This window comes from Cheilinus undulatus, linkage group 2 (assembly GCF_018320785.1).
Source record: "Cheilinus undulatus linkage group 2, ASM1832078v1, whole genome shotgun sequence".
NCBI lineage: Eukaryota > Metazoa > Chordata > Actinopteri > Labriformes > Labridae > Cheilinus > Cheilinus undulatus.
In genome coordinates this window covers 50,476,937-50,493,739 of record NC_054866.1, presented here as the reverse complement: position 1 = coordinate 50,493,739, position 16,803 = coordinate 50,476,937, and the positions used below count along the sequence as shown (strand labels likewise).

At 41.1% G+C, this 16,803-nt stretch overlaps 1 protein-coding gene across 1 annotated transcript in view; it reads left to right on the top strand.

Moving 5' to 3' along the window:
* Positions 1-1,156: 1,156 nt before the first annotated feature.
* si:cabz01090165.1 (uncharacterized protein LOC100333421 homolog) overlaps positions 1,157-16,803 on the top strand; it is a 302,244-nt gene continuing 286,597 nt past the window's right edge. The window contains exon 1 of the mRNA XM_041809037.1: positions 1,157-1,317. The gene's annotated coding sequence lies outside the window, so the exon portion shown is untranslated. The remainder of the gene's footprint in view (positions 1,318-16,803) is intronic.

The window sequence follows — 16,803 nt, the reverse complement described above, 5'->3', positions numbered from 1 at the left end:
TCTGCAAAGGTTACATGTCCAAACAGCTGCTCTGAGCTGTACTGACATCAGCTGATAGTTTTATAAATATACATTATTTCAGAGGCCTTTCTTTGCATTGGTAGAGGACCAATCAGTGACTAACAGTCTGATGATCACATGATCCCTCAGATCTATTATACATATTTGGTTAAAGATCATTGCACTGGTTCAGATTCATGATTCAACAATGGCTCATGTACTTTAGACTTTTTTAGTTCAACAGAATGGTGTCTCTTCTTTAGAGGAGTAATCTCTCTCAATCTTTCACATCAAGTGTAAAATATATACTCAATTAAACGTCAGGCTTATTAGAAGTGGATTTAAGCTTCATAATTTAATGAGTTCTCAAAGTCGCCTCCAGTATTTAACGGCTGTTATATCTCGCTTCTGAGCCAACTAAAGGAGCAAAAGATTTCAATCAAATCTTTAAATTTTACCTGCTTTAACTTCAGGTGCATGCAAATTGAAAATTAGCAGAATAAAATTGGCAGATCCACTAATGGATTTAAATAAGGGGAAATTTCATTCCTCTCTAATTAATGGTAAGAAAGGTTGGTTTCCGTCACTGTCTGAAAGTTTTGGCACATGCATCTGGATCCTCTGTCCTACTTCGGTAGATTTTCCCTCTCCTGTGGATTTAAAAGTGAAGACGATGTTGTAAATCTTTAAATTGTGGCTGTGGAAGTAGGATCATGTTGTACCCGTGTAGTCTGCCTGCTGTTCTGTCACACTCAGGGGTTCAGTTTTTCACTCAAACATCAGTCGTCTGTAGCTGAAGTGTGATGTCTGAAGCTTGACACTGATTGAGTAAAAGGCAACGCTTTGCAGCCACACTTCCTCTCTAAACTCTGAGCTCTGTCACTCTGTCATTGATAAGCGACAAGGAGCAATGTCACCCTTTCAACCCATGATTCTGTTCTTTCTTTACTCCTTGAGATAGATTTTTTTTTCTGACTGAACGAACATGTCACTTTACCAACTAAGTTTCCGTTTGGCTGCACCACCACCCCCTATGCTGCGTCTGTCTCCCTGCTTCTGCCCTCTCAACCTTTCTCTGTTTTCACCACTTATTCTTTTATTCTTGCTCTGTGTTTGTAGGGAGTTTTGGCAGACATTGACGGCTAGCTGGAAGAGCCAATGAAAAACTTTGAGGACTTCTAAGGCACGTCTGCAGAGTCCTCGGGTCAAACCTACTTAGGTGAGCAGACCACAAGAACGTGCACGTAGACCCCGGATGAGTGCCGGCACTTATTTATTTCCTGTAAGAAGAGGACGACCCCCCTCCCTGCTAAAGAGGTAGGCTGCTGGTCTGTTTTATGTCACTGTTGGTGTTTGAGGTTCATGGACTGATGTGTGTGGTTGTTTACAGGGTAACTTTAAAGGCTAATATCTGATAGGTGGAAATTTAAATACATGAAAGAATGTTGCAGGCTTGGTACAATATGTAAAATGACTTACACTTGATGGCCATGTAGCATTGCATTTATTAGCGTGGTCATCTCCTGGTTCATGTCTCTAGTCCGACTGAGCCTTTCTGCTGCAGAGTTTGCATTGGTCCAGCATTCATGGGTGCCTTCTATATGGACACTCTGGATTCTTCCAACAGTCCTAAAGCTTCCTCCATTAGTAAAGTGGCTTTTAGTTGTTAGAAGGTCTGAGTGTGAGCAAGAATGTTTGGTTCTCTCTGTCCATGGTGTATCCCTCCTCTTAAACAATAACAGACGGGACTGGCTGCAGGCCTACCTCAACCACAAACAGGACAGGCTGGATGAATGGATGGATGGATGATCATGTGTCAGCCCTTGTTTAAATTACTATTTTTAGCATCCTTTGGTAACAGGAGCTGTCGCTGAGACTCATCTGTTTTTACTCCTGATAAACTCTCATTTCTAAATCAGGCTTTAGACCAGGAGTGTCAAAGTCATTCAGGGTGGGGTGCTGGTTTGCTCCAGTGAGACGTCCTGTGGGCTGGGCTATTTTTTGCCACATGTATGTATGTGTGTGTATAAATACAGTGCTTAACAAATTTATCAGACCACCACCCAAAGTAGGGTTTATGCCACAGCTGCCCTAAATTATCAGCATTGGTAATTACCAAAATCATTTCTTATGTTTCTGCAATGGTTAATACACCAATCTGTAGAAGTTCTTTAACCCAAATGATATTTTTAATGCTAAAATATAATTATTATTGTCCATGAATTTTACAATTTACTGATTTACAAAAAACTGAAAAAATAGTAAAGCACATGATTATATTTCTTCATTAATATGTCATATTATAGTTATTTATTTGCATTCCTGAACAGAAAAATGAGTTTTAGTGGTTGAATATTATGCTTGATTAATTTCTGACTTCTCAGAGAAGCCCAGTGAGCTGGCTCAAATTTGGGTATAAAAAGGTGAATTCAGTTTGAAATTCCTCATTCCTGTTCAAAATGGTAAAACATCGAGAGCTCACTGAGAATGAAAGAGTCTGAATTAAAGCACTTCATGATGCTGGATGGTCTCTGAGACAAATAGGGAAAGACATAAAGTGTTCACACATTGTGGTCAAGTATGGTTTGGAGTCAATTGCCAAGACTGGTACTTACAAAATGCGCCAAGGAAGAGGCAGGAAGCCAAAGTTAACTAAAGCAGATGTCAGACACCTCAAGATTTGAAGTACTAGAAGACAGAGGGAAGACCACTGCTGATCTTCAGGCAGATATGAATGCTTCTAGATCAGAGTCTGAGAAAGTCTCCAGAATGACCACAAGCAGACGACTGATGAAACAAGGTTTAGAGGGAAGAAAAGCTGCTAAGAAGCCATTATTGAGGCCTGCAAACATTCAGAAACACCTCAGATTTGCCAGGGAGCACAAACACTGGACTGTTGATGACTGGAAGAAAGTACTCTGGATGGACGAGTCCAAGTTTGAACTCTTCGGTCAGCATGGTCGTGTTTATGTCCGCAGAAGAGCTGGGGAACGTTTTGATGCCAGATGCATTGCACCAACAATGAAACACGGTGGAGATTCCATTATGGTATGGGGTTCCATTTGTGGATACGGCGTGTGCAAATGAGTGAAAATCCACAGTATCACAAGAACGTCTACCACAACATCTTGGTGCATCATGGAATCCCTTCTGGACTGAATCTGATTGGTCGTGGGTTCATATACCAAACACAATGACCCCAAGCATACTTCAACGCTGTACAGAGACTATTTGACCAAGAAAAAGGAATCTGGAGTACTGGAACTGATGGACTGGCCAAGGTCCAGATTTGAATCCTACTGAATAAATTTGGGATTTAGTAGATTCAAAGATTGATGGCACAAAAGTTTCATCTAGAGCAAGTCTGTGGGAACAGCTAGAAACTATTTGGAACTCAGTAACAAAAGAGACTGTGGAAAAGTACATAAAAACAATGGCAGCAAGAATGCAAGTCAAAGGAGGCCATACAAAATATAAAGTTTTTGGTTACTATGTGTGAAAAAGGACTATTTAGTTGTTTCAGGTTGTTATTTGCCAAATAAATAACAATAACATTTTTAGTTTTAAACAAGTTTTTGAAAGATTTCTAAAATATTTATGTTTTCTCGGTTATATGACAGGTGGTCAAATGAATTTGTTAAGCACTGTATATATGTGTGTGTATACACAAAAGGGTATATATTAGCTATTTTAGACAGGATTTACTTGCAAGTAATCTAAACAGGTCAGACATTAATATGCTGTCCTTTTATCACATGACATTTTATTCAGATTTGTAACTTTTTTAAGAACCACTGATGCTTAATCTACATGACTGGAATATTCATTATAAATATACATTTAGCATGATTAAACCAGCAACCTGTTCACAAAATCTGATCTGATCTTTATTTCGACTGACCTGGGATCAGTTGACAGAGTCAAGAGAGAAGAATGAGTGAGAGAAAGGAGGAAAAGAGAGAGAGAGACAGAGAGAAGAGGATCCTGCAGAGATTCATTCCAGACTGCTCCTTCTCAATGAGCTACAAACCCTCACCTACTGAGTGAAAACTTGACTTTTAAGTACATGTCTGAGCTCCAACAGTCATTCTTCTGTATGTCTGTTCTCTCTAAATCCTCCTGACATCCATGCATGCGTCATGAACGGGGCCATCACCGTGCGTAATTGTGATACCTTTAGCGCTGCACCAACACCAAAAATGCTGACCTCTCCTGTCATAGGACAGCCTTGTGTCCACATTAGGATTAAATGTTCAGTTATAAAGAATCTGTTTTATCATTATGAGAGGAATTTTTACCGTTTGATGAGACCTGGAGTTAAATATGCTACAGGAGTTATCAACGATGTCCCACTTTAACGTAAAAGATCAAGACCATAATTACACTTCTTGTTGACATAAATGAAATCATATGCAAATAAATTTAGTTGGTATTAGTTTGGCATTACAGATTTATTATAATGAGGGATTAAATCAGGCTGGAGATTGAACTGAGTCACTCACCAGAGGCGAGATACATTGTCTGCATTTGTTGCTAACGGACAGTTATGCAGGGAAAGTATTTGCTATGAGAGCAGCTTCAATCCCCCACAGGGATAGATGTTTGGTTTTACAATGCAACAACCTCTGACATCTGTTAAGGCCCGAGGAAGGAAACAGGGAAACTGAGGTGCAGACAGGACCGGACTCTATGAGAGAGCGAAGTGCAGCTGTTCACGGTGGTTACGGTCTTCATCTTAATAAATAAATAAATGAATACACAAAATAAATCCTTCTCCTTCAGTCTTAAAAATCATGCAGTCTGTATCAGCTTCTCTGTTGGACAGCGTGTTTGCAAATCTGAGGTGATCTGTTGTGCGCTCTGCTGTGCGTCTTTTTTTACGATGTTCCTCCCTGCTCTAAAGAGAGTTCAGTGCGCCGTATTTACTCACTTATTGCATTGTACTATGATCTTTCATTTCTATATAATAGATCATGAAAAATGAGTGAACATTTGTATTTCAAACACCTAAGTTAGTAAATATTGAAAATTAATATTCTTTTTTAAATGTCCATTTTTTTTCCCCTAAACATCTCGCACCTACTCGTATGGCACCCTAGGGCAGGCCAGAAGTGGCCCGCGGGCCATAAGTTTGACACCCCTGCTTTAGACCATGTTGTACCTGCTGTGTTGTTGTATATCTGATGTTTTTCAAGAATAATGGACATATTTCTAACGCTTTTTTCCCACATGCACTCCTACATTTCTTCTCTTTAGCTTGTTTGAATGGGATTAAGTGACCGTGGTGTACCAAAGTAGTGTGTTCTTTTGCACAAACTCACAACAGGAGAGAGAACATTTGAAAGCGCTGGTAATTAGAGTGTATGTGTGTGAATGTGTGAGGCAGTGAGTTAAGCTAATGCAGCCTTAATAGCCACATTAGTTTCCATCTGACTGAATCATTTGGATCAACTCCGACAAGAAAATAGGTCCATTAGATAGCTACAGATCTCATAGCACACACTGAAATGAGCCCTTTAGATGACGACAGACACCCACACTATTCATTCACTCGCTAAACATACACACACACACACACACAACTGTTTAGTTTAGTCTGCCTCTCCTTTGTTACTTCTCTCACACACCTGCATACACTCTTACAGCGAGTTCTGCGTCCCCGCTGCTCGCCGTCTCATTGAAGACTTTTCTATCAGAAGTCATTTGCGGCTGGCGCTGCCTTGGCTGTTTTGGTGACAGCAGTTTCCTAATGAGACGGAGCGCTCGCAGTAATGGCAGGTGTGGGTCTTGAATCAGAGCAACAGTAATGAGATGAAGGGGCCTAATGGTCACAAGCAGAATAATAAGAAGTACAAACGCAGGATGAGAGCGGCATTAATGAGAACGCAGGCTGGGACACGACTCAGACCAACAACAGAGTGACAATAAGGAGAGGCGAGCTGCTTGTGTGAGCTTTCCTCTAATGAGTGAGGAAGAAGGAGAGCAGAGACAACCTCTTTTCTTTGTTACCATGAATATTTCACTCTTTCTTCTTCATTAAAGGGCCATTCTGCTGTTTTTAAACCTGGATCTGTGGTTGAAATGTGGACTTAAGGTTAAAAGGATTCATAAGTGCTGTTTTAGATCAATCAGGCAGTCGCATCTATGAATGTCCTCTGTTTTTGATAGTTAAGATGGATTTTTATTTTATTTATACAGATAGAGGAGAGGAGAGAGAGGGACTTTAGCAGCTCAATGGAAACACAGTAGTTCAATGTGCTTTTATGACCTTTTAAGACACCCGATCAGACAGGAACATTCATCCCTCTATCCTGTCTTTCCTTTTATGTTGTGTCACTAACAGTAGAACCACCGTCAGGTAAAATGTACCAAAATGTACCATGTGTACCATTTTGGAATTGTTTCCATCGTTTAAAGCCAGACATAGCAGCCCAAACCACAAGTGTTATTAGCAAAAGACCTTGGTATGAACCATTCATTTGGTTTATATCATGAGTTTAGGTAGTGTGAGTGAACCTAATTTGAACACCCTCAGAGCAGACAGACCCTCACACCCCCCGAAACCTCTGCCCCACCCAAGGGGGTCCCAGACCCCAGGTTTGGAACCAAGGTCCTAGAGCAGGGCTCATCAACTACACTTGTAAAAGGGCCAGCTTTATTTCTTGGAAGACACCAAAGAGGCCAGACTTCACAAAAAATGAAAAATATAAAAACATGTTAGTCCAATTAACATATTATTGATTAATTATTAGCCATTACAACATTTTGGTGACATATTTCTGGGGCTGGCATGCTGTTCATCTCTGGGTTAGATGTTAAAATGCTGTGTTGTGATTGGTGGGAAAACATGGGCAGGAAAGCAGTCTATTGTTGTGGTTCTCTGGTGGGAAAATAAAACTTTCAATGTGCAAAATCAGCAGCTTTAATCAAGAACAGACTGATGAGTGTGTGTATATTAAGCAAGTGTTTTAAAGTCTATGAAGTCTATGAGGATTTTTCAAAATAAAATATCACACCACATTTTCCTGTGCATATTTCCTGGTTTTGATCATCTTCTGGGGGCTGGATGGGAAGCCGTGGTCTAACTTTCTCTCCTCTTGCTCCGGTCTCTTGCCTTTCCTTTCCTGCAAAAGCTGTGATAGGGAGGGCCTTAGAGATTCCAGAGTGTCTATTCATTGGAAGAAGTTTGACGGACAAAGCAGTCGTCCAATGATGCATAGTGAGAGGTGATGACATGTGCCCATTGCGCTCTTACTGGCCCTGTAACTGTGGCTGTGAATCACGTGGGATGGCAAGTGAGGGCGGAAGTAAAAGATGAGATTCTCCTGTTCACAGAAGTGTTTGAATTGAGTTTCTACTCTATAAAATGACAAAGATATGAATAAAAGCATAGCCAAATTGTGCCAGCGAGTCCTCTGGGCTTGGCTACGCCCCGTTATGACATTTTGTCAGTGAAGTATTAGTGAAATAGGATGTAGCCTCAATATAGAGTATTTTATTCTGAAATTTTACCTGATGTTTTAACTTCAGTTTCAGCAAAACTTCCTGCCTCAGTAGATCTTTCTACATAATTAATGCACAGAGATTCAGAATCTGGCAGAAATAGAAATCTTGTGAATCTGCTGTGGAGGGCTGCTGGCCATGATGAAGAGATGCAGCAGGAAGCGCTCTCATTGGCTAAAACCATTGTTGTGGCATAGTAGAGATTGATTGAACATGCATCTGATGTCTCTGACTATTTCAAATAAATAGTCTACGGCAAAAGTGGCCTTAAACATCCATGTGCCCCATACTGAGCCTTAGGTCGCCCAAATGGGCAGCCTGGGATCAAAACCAGCCTGTGTCTTCTTTCCCACTCTCTCTCAAGTTTTCACCTCTCTCCATTATCCTTCCCTCAAACTTTAAACTTTAAAAAAAGACAGGATTCCTACAGAGATAGACCCGTTTTAAAGGCAACTTCAGTTTGAAACTATCCATCCACCACACCACACCCAGAAGAACTTGCCTGAGTACTTTGAAGGGTGACATCCTGGGATAGATAGATAGATAGATAGATAGATAGATAGATAGATAGATAGATAGATAGATAGATAGATAGATAGATAGATAGATAGATAGATAGATAGATAGATAGATAGATAGATAGATAGATAGATAGGCCTTTATTTTCATTGACACACAGTACAGTACAAGTACAGTGTTAAAAACCACCAGATTTTCCATTGGAAGCTGATTTGAGTACATTTCTGAAGTTACTGCCTGACACTGAGGAGGTTTACTTCACAGTTCTGCTGTTGTTTTTGTGGTTTTGTTCAACAGCGTGCTCAGAAAATGATCTTATGAGTAGTCATCATTAGCCGTGAGGCTACTGGGTCGATGCAGATTGCCGAGGAATGTTTGCTCATCTCTGCTAAATGTTTGGTATCCATATCAGGACAAATGGTATGACTGTTGTTTAGCCATTACCAGTCTGTAGGACACTTTGGGCTCAGGAGAAAGCAGCTAACAGCAGAATGGGTTGTTATTTTTAACAGAGTCGTCCCGCCTCATTGGAGCTGTATACCACATTTACAAGCTGTTCAGCCTTTACTCTCAGGTTTAAGGGATTCAGTTAGTTCTAGAATTAAGCACATATTTGCAATTTATTTGCCCCTAAATATATACATTTGATTTAATCTGATAAAGATGGACTTTCTGTGGGTAATAAATCCGGTCTATTTCATCTTAAAAACACAGAAGTTCACACTGAAGTTATGCTCTCCGTGTTAGTTTATCTATATTTGTATTTAACTGTTTGATTAGTCACTTAAGACTAGATTTTGAAGATTTTAGAGCTTTGAGGCTTTCAATATCTACAACATAAGGATGATCATATAGGAATTAAATCCTCTGTGTCACTGCTTATATTGCAAAGTTTTAAAGTCCAATAATGACTACCGATAAAATATGACAGCACTGTAAACTCAAGGGCAGCGGGTACATAATGACCCAGGCGGAAGCGTCTGACTCAGAGAACGAGAACGGAGCCGCTTCACTGAGTCTCTCTCGGCGCGCCTTTATAACTTTATTGATCAGGACGGAGCAGCAGAGCAGACCGGCCTATCACAGGACACGGTGTTAGCCGCTGTGCTCTCTCTGAGCTCATTCAGCAGCAGAGGTGAGAGAGACGGAAGCAAAAGACTTCATCGTCTGGTCCGAGTTCTGCATTTGTTCCTTCTAAGCTACACTGCACAAAAATCCAATCTGATTTAATGAATCCTGCAGAAGACGCTGGACCTCGTTCACCAACCACTGCTAGGAATAAATATGCTCTTAAAACCAAATCTCACTGAGTTTAATAAGATCCTGGAATTCACCAAGTTATTAAAATTCTGAAAGAGTGCAGACCCAGACAGCTGATCAGTGTGCTGCAGGCAGAGCAATGTGTCTGTGGTGTGTCAGAGTGAAGACAGAGAGGTTTGCAACAGAAAAGTATATCCTAATTTTTTGATATAATGTGCAATCATGTTGTTCTTTAGCTCCATTTCTCTGAAATACCTTGATTGTGCAGAACTACGGCCCCTGCACCTTGGCTGATCTCTCCTCAGAAAGAGGCCAGGCTGACAGCATCTCCTTTAGCGAACATTTTTACGTACCGTTACCTAGGACAGGGGTCATCATCCTTATTCGTACAAGGGCCAGCTTTATTCTTAGCAGACAGTTTGGGGGTCAGACTTCAAGGGCAACAATTTTGGTCAAATTAACAAAATGTTTTTATTTCCTTGTAAATTTAGCCTTTCGCTGTGAGATCGCCTATAATGCAGCCTGCCTCAGGGGGATGATCAAGATATTTCTCCCACATTTTTCCAAAGCTGTTTAGTCGCTCATCACTACATTTGATGCTAAAATGCTGTAGACTGATGGTGGAAAATTTGTGCAGGAAAAAAATCTTTGGAGCTGATTCTTACGCATGGATATTGCACTCTCAACAAATGAAGAACAGACCGGACAGACCGACAGACAGACAGACAGATAGTCATTTTTTGTCATTGCACAGTAAAAACACAACAAAACCACGTTTGGCAGTCTCCTCTGTAACAGCAAGCACAGTCATCCAAGCGGTGGCTAGAAATCCGCAGCCTCACGTCGTCCATCCAGCTGGCGAAGGAGCGGGGCCCTGGAAGAGAGATGCTTGGTACGGCAGATTTGTGTGGGGATGCTCTTAGCCTAGCCTGCAGCACAGCTTGTTTGCTTCCGCCTTCTTGCACAATGCCGTCTCTTCTTCCTCCCTACTGGCTGTAGGTGTCGTGCTGCTCCGCGTCCTTCTCCTTTCAGTCTCCGAGTCTCCATCGGGAAAGATGTAAACTCCGTGGGCGCTGTCAGTTCTGGTGTAAGAGTAGGTTGTTTGTTTTGCTGCTATGGAGTGCCGAGCTGCTGTGTTCGTACGCACCGCCTCATGATACCTCAGTAGGTAGTATTCAGTAGTCTCCTGTTGATCAGGCAGTGTTCCATGGCAGTTACTGGCAGTTGTTGTTAGCCAGGAGTTGTAGTTGAGACTGGGGTCTTCTTTTTCCCCTTTTTTGGGTTTTTCTTGATGGAAATTTCCCATTCTTTCTCTCAAAGGTGTCCTGGACCATCCATCTTCTTTGCTTTCATAAGTTTCGACATATGTTGTCAACTTAATTGTGAAAAACACTGCAAGTCCGAGATATAACTCAAGAGTGCATCTTTCTTGCTGCCAACTGCTCTGGTACAACATCTTAGTCATTGGTATGTTTTCACCTTTAAAGCCATTCTGAGCAAAAATCTGAACTGCCTTTCCTTTATTCTGATCTTGAAGGATGGATTACACATCCAGCTTTCGTTTGATGTTGTTTACTTTGTTGTTCCCAGAGTCTGAACTGAGTTGGGAGAGACGTTCTCTGCACCTTTTGCTCAAAACAATCTGCAGATTTAATTTATCCTGCAAAACTTAGTGACTCTGAAAGGAAGCTTTGTGTATGCTACTGTTTTAGCTGATTTTTTATTATTACTGTACTTATTGTTTATTGCAAACTGTGTGAGTTTGAGTGTGTTTGATTTTTGAAACTGTGTTTCTGCCATGTGGAGACCACTCGTGCTCTGTCAGCATTAGAACACAGCTCAGTGCAGATGAAAGGCACGCATCGCTTGCCTCCACATTATGTCACAAAACAAGAGAAATCTTCACTGGATCAGTACAACTTTTTGGGCGTTTTCACCTGAATCTCGTAAGTATTGTATAATGTGTTAATTAAATGTTGAGAGGGAGCAGCAGGAGAAAAGAATGTGCAATTTCAAGTGCTGTAGCTTCCTCATTCTATCCCTTAGTCATTTGCAACAAATTTAAAAATGACCCCTAAAACAGATTTGCATAGTCCGTGGTAGCAGGTGTTGTGTCGAATAAGCAGTCCAAGCTTTAACTGTAGCAAATATGCTGAGTTACCTTCCACCTCTGGATGTATGAGACACTAATCCTCTTCCTACAAGCTCATAAAAGTGTGCTCAGTTAACATTTCAGGTCCTGCTCTTTTCAAACCTGCTATTATTTAATGTCAGCAACTTCAGTAGACTCGCTCTACATTTTCTGCTGCCTGTGCATAAAACTTTCTCTATGAGTTGTATTGTAGAACGAGGCTACACTATGTCAATTATATTAGTGCTTTTTCAGCAATAACACATCCTGTTTTGATGATGGAGGAGCAAGAAAACTGTCCCACATGGACGCTGACTCCCATCGCTCCTTGCCTGCAGGGGAGCGGCAGCGAGGGGCAATTTAGTTTCTAACCTCACCGCTGATGAAGTTCTAAAGCAGTTTTCCAGCCTCCAGTACACCTTAGTCATAGTTTGTAATAGTTTCAGGCTTTCACAGTCTACGTGAGAGCATTGCATTTAAATTTCTAAAATATCTGCATGCAACTCTGTGAAGTAGTAAATGCATTTGTGCTGTGATTTTGCATGTATACAGGTCAGTGGGACCAGACTTGCCTTGGTGTTCTCTGCATGCTCCCCAGTCCTGTGCCGGACTTTGACCCTGAAGTTGAACAGCATAAATGCTTAACAGTGCAGGGCATAGCCTGCATCTGATTTGCACCAAAAGTAAAGCAATGATTATGTACTAAATGTGCAGAACTTTAAAGTTTGTCCATGTTTTCGCAGACATTCAACCAGATAGCTGGTTTCTCACTTGGTGGCAATGTCAGCAAGAAGACGTTCATAGTAACGGATTTGTTGACAGGATAGGCTCAACTCCACTACTGCAGTCTTATCTGTTGTCTGTCTGCAGAGCTCAGAGACAGCATTGTTGACAGGCACAGATCTGAGGAATTCTACAGGAAAAATTCTGCTGTGCTGAAGGTTCCCAAGAGCACAGAGGCCTCCATAATTCTCTAATGGAAGTTTGGCATGAGCAGGACTCTTCCAAGAACTAGTCGCCCAGCCAGACTAAGCAATCAGGGGAAAGGAGAAGAAGAGTAAGAGAGATGACCAAGAACCTGATGGTCATTCTGACTGAGCTCCAGAGATCCTGATGAGATGGAGCAAAGTTCCAGAAGGACAGCCATCACCTCAGACCTCCACTGATTTGGGCTTTATGGTAGAGTGGCAAGACCAGGGGTTCTCAACGTTGGGGTCAGGACCCCACTGAGGGTTGTGAGACACTGAGAGGGGGTCTCCAGATGCCTTTTAAAAACTGAGAACATTTCTGAATTACACTGTTGCCACTTTACACCAATTTTGCCTAATTTGAACACATTTTTATCACTTTTTCCCACCAATTTTGTTAAATTTAACACAGTTTTACAACTTAAAACTCATTTTTTGTAAATGTTAAACCCTTTCCACCACTTTTTTCTGCCTGTTTTTGTCACTTCTAAACCAAATCTTGCAACTCTCTGCCTACTGTTGGCTCTGCTGACACATTATTAATCCCTTTAACTACTTTTCAGTCACATTTCACAATTTGATAAGCACATTTTTGCCAGCTTCTGACTTTTTCTGCCTCAGCTAACACCTTATCACCAGTTTATATCAATTTTCATCCCATATCACGGATTTCCACCTGTTTTTGTCACTTTAATGCCATTTCAGCCACTTTTGTATCCCCTTTTATAAATTAATATGCCCATTTTTGCCACTTCAACCCATTTTTGCTATTTTTTGCCACTTTTATCTGATTTTTGGCATTCCTCTTATCCATTTCTGCTACTTTTAAAATCTAATTTCACCACCTTTCCAACTTTTTTTTGCCATTATTAACCCATTTTAGCTTTTTTTTTTACATTTTAATAGGGCTACTACACAAATGGATTAAAAATTGTTTCTTTGATAAGAGTCGTTATAATTTAGGCTGAATATAAAATACCACAGCTTGACTTTACAATGGACCATGATTTTTCTGGCCCCCAGTTTGGCTGGGCCCCAGAAAGCTCTCCCATTTCCCCCCTAAGGGCGGCCTTGTCTGCACATGACTATTATTGAATGTTCATGGCTGTGTTCAGCCACCTTCAGGTACAGTGGGGTACCCCTGGACTAGACGGACACCCTTTCTCACTGCAAAACACATGAAAGACTGCAGCTGTGTGGAATCACAGTGGACTGTTTGCATCAGTTAAACTCTTTCATGCATCTACAAATCAAACTTCTCCCCGTGTTTCATTAGTGAGCCGTCAGTGAAAGGTACGGAGCTGTTGAGACGGACTGTCATGTTGAATCAGACAGTGGATAAATGCTCACTGGTGTTGCTCAAAGAATGATGATGTTCACAGTTAGGTGTTCTTTTATCTCTAATTTCGCTGTCATACTTTACATTCTCTACTCTTCTTTCTCCCCATTTAAATCAGCTGTCATCGTCCTTTTATTTTAATTATTTTTCATTCATGTTAAAAGGAAAATCTCCAAAATGTTTTTTGTCATGCCTCCAGATACAGCGGTAGTTTAAACTCTTTCTCTGTCTTGCAGCAGTCTGTGTATTTCTGATGTTTCCGTATTCTTGAGGCTGTTTTAACACATTTGTGCATTTCTTTTATGTCTCATTCTGTTTTTCCTCTCTGCTCAGATCCTCATTTCATTCTTGTTTGTGTTGTATTAATCAATCCGGAGCAGAAACACTTCCATAAATCACTGCACTCTTTGATTGTGTCTAATTAGCTCAGAGCTTTTTTTCTTCATGTGCCAGATCTGTTTAAAAGTTTTTAACACGGTTATAATTTTTGAACCTCTCTTATGAGAAGGCACCCTTCAAACCTGAGACAGCTGGAGTAGTTTGCCCACAAAGAGTGGGCCAAAAAATCTGGGACAGGTGCAGAGGTCTCATTGAGAGTTTCAGAAATCACTTGATTGTTTGGATTTCAGTACATTTTTATTTAGTATTACTTTTGTCAGTTTCAAGTTATTTCAGTGACCATTGTGGGTTTCCCTTTCTTTAACCGACGGGTACCAACAGTTTTGTCCACATGTGGGACAGCAGGTGGTAATTACCTCCAATGTCTGTGTGACAAGTTGAAAGGCTGTGCATAAAAAGGTACGGATAAAGTTCATGATGTGCAAGATTATTAAAAGTTTGATTAAAGGGGACGTGTTTTACCTTTTTAAGACAAGTTTATATTGATCTCAGAGGTCCCCAAAACATGCCTATGAAGTTTGTTGCTGAAAAAAAAAACACTCTAGTATAGGATTTTTGCATGTCTAAAAGGCCCTATGTTTCAGCCCTACTGTTTCTTTGTCTGTGGCTGTAAATGTTGATGAGCTGTCTGACTCCGCCCCTGACCACGCCCCTCTCAGAATATGGATGTGGCACTCCAGATGTCACAATGTTTCAGACGCTTTTGCCTAAACCTGACTGGGATTTGAACCATCAATTGAGTGGAAGATCAGGACACAGGGGCAGAAATTTCTTCCAAGCAGGAGGGCCAACCAAACCTGGGGGCGGGGCTTACTCTCCACATGACATCATGAGGGAAATTTCTGAAAACAGCTTGTTTCAGCACACATTTTCTGAAAGGTGGAGAAAGAGAGGGGAGGAGGTAATGGATTTTTTTTCTGGTGCTTGAGGAGATTTTGGACAGGCCAGGGGTACTAATTTTTGTTAGAAAAGCCTGAAAAAGTGATGTTTGCATAATATTTCCCCTTTGAGGGGAAGAGCAAAAGTTTGTTAAAAGTGATAAAAATATTTAAAATATTTAAGATACTTTTAAAATCAGTTTGATGTAACAAGAAAAAGTTTAACTAGGGTGTTTAAAATGCATTATTTAGCTAATTCTTTAATATTAAAAGTCAGATTTAATGGTTTGTCTTTGCTCTACTCAGTAGGCTGAGCTAAGATCATCTGTGATCGATTGCTTTTGCCTCACAAAAGGGGGATAAGCCGTGTTTTCTTGATTCTACTAAAAGCTCTTGATGAGGAAACAACGCAGAATCACTCTCGTGATTATTTCTCCCCTTTTTCAGGGGTATGACAGCAGTACGGCAATCTACTCGTGAAATCGATCCCTTTCTAGTCAATCTTGCAGTTCCTCCGCCCTGACTCTGGTCCGTCTCCAGCACGTCTCAGAAGTGCCACTCCACTTCACTTTGCTCAAGAGACTCGCCAGGTCTAATTCCAGACCCATTACAAAACCATATCAATCCATGTAGAGCAGATCAATCCAAAACGCCAGTAGAGCATCCAGTTGACTTCAAAATACAACACAATGCACGCACTCCCAATGATAAACCGTCACTTTATCAATAATTGACTCTTCCTATAGCACAAGCAAAAGGTCATAAGGAGGTCACAGAGCTACTACAAAGATTTGCATGAAAGTAAATTTTTTAGCACCATCTGTTCCATGAAAACGTGTGGGGTGATGACGGCGTGTTTAAGGTTAAGTTGAGGTTATGATCCTGTAAATAAAACAGCAGGTCTCCGTTGGTCTTTGTCATGATCTAGACTGTAGTCTCCTATGTGAAAGTGGGACTCCACACACCCCCATCCATCTCCCTAGCCTCCACCCCACACCTCATGGAGGACTCCTGCTGTATATTTAAGGAGTCATGACTCAGACGCTGAGATTGCTCATAGCTCTATTTACCACTAACAAGCCCAACAGGGACAGGCTGGCTTACACTGGATGAACATTACAGGGGTTTTTTTTAGCTGCCTTTTTGTTTAATTCACTCATCAAACACAAAGTTTTAGTCGTCACAGTATCACTGCTTCTGTGTGCTGTGAGAAAACCACAGAGAAATTAGCTCTAATGCCGGTTTCAGCCTTAATCCTCCAAATAAGCGTGGATAACTTAATAATGGCAAAAAGCCTCAACATGGTCTGGAAGCTTTCTCCCGCTGTTTGTGGACTCTGCTGCCTGCTGCAAGTGTCAGGGCAATTTTTCATTCTTCATCCGAGCTGAAATGGATTCCAGAGGCCGACTGTGTGGCAGCAACAGCTCACTGATCTGCTGCCTGCCTCTGCTTTTTGTGTGCTAATGCCCCCCTGTGGAGAGCCCATAGGTGTGTGTGAGGGGGCTCAGTGGTCATACGGTGATGCCTGACTCCTGACAAGGTGGAGTTTCATGTTTTGCTTGAGATCTCAGTTTTTGATGGCTGCTGATCTTTAAAAGAAACTTGAGTTATATCTGGTTTGGTTTGTTTTGTTTTGTTTTTATGTTTTAGCCCATTTTATTTTCAGGTTTGTATTCACTGTTGGATTTACTGTTTGCTCTACACCGTGTCCCAAAAGTTTGTGCACCAAAGAAAAAGTCAACTCAGAGTGTGAATACTCAACAGAATGCATTTATTCCAAAGCCAGTGTATCCCCCCCTGCATCTT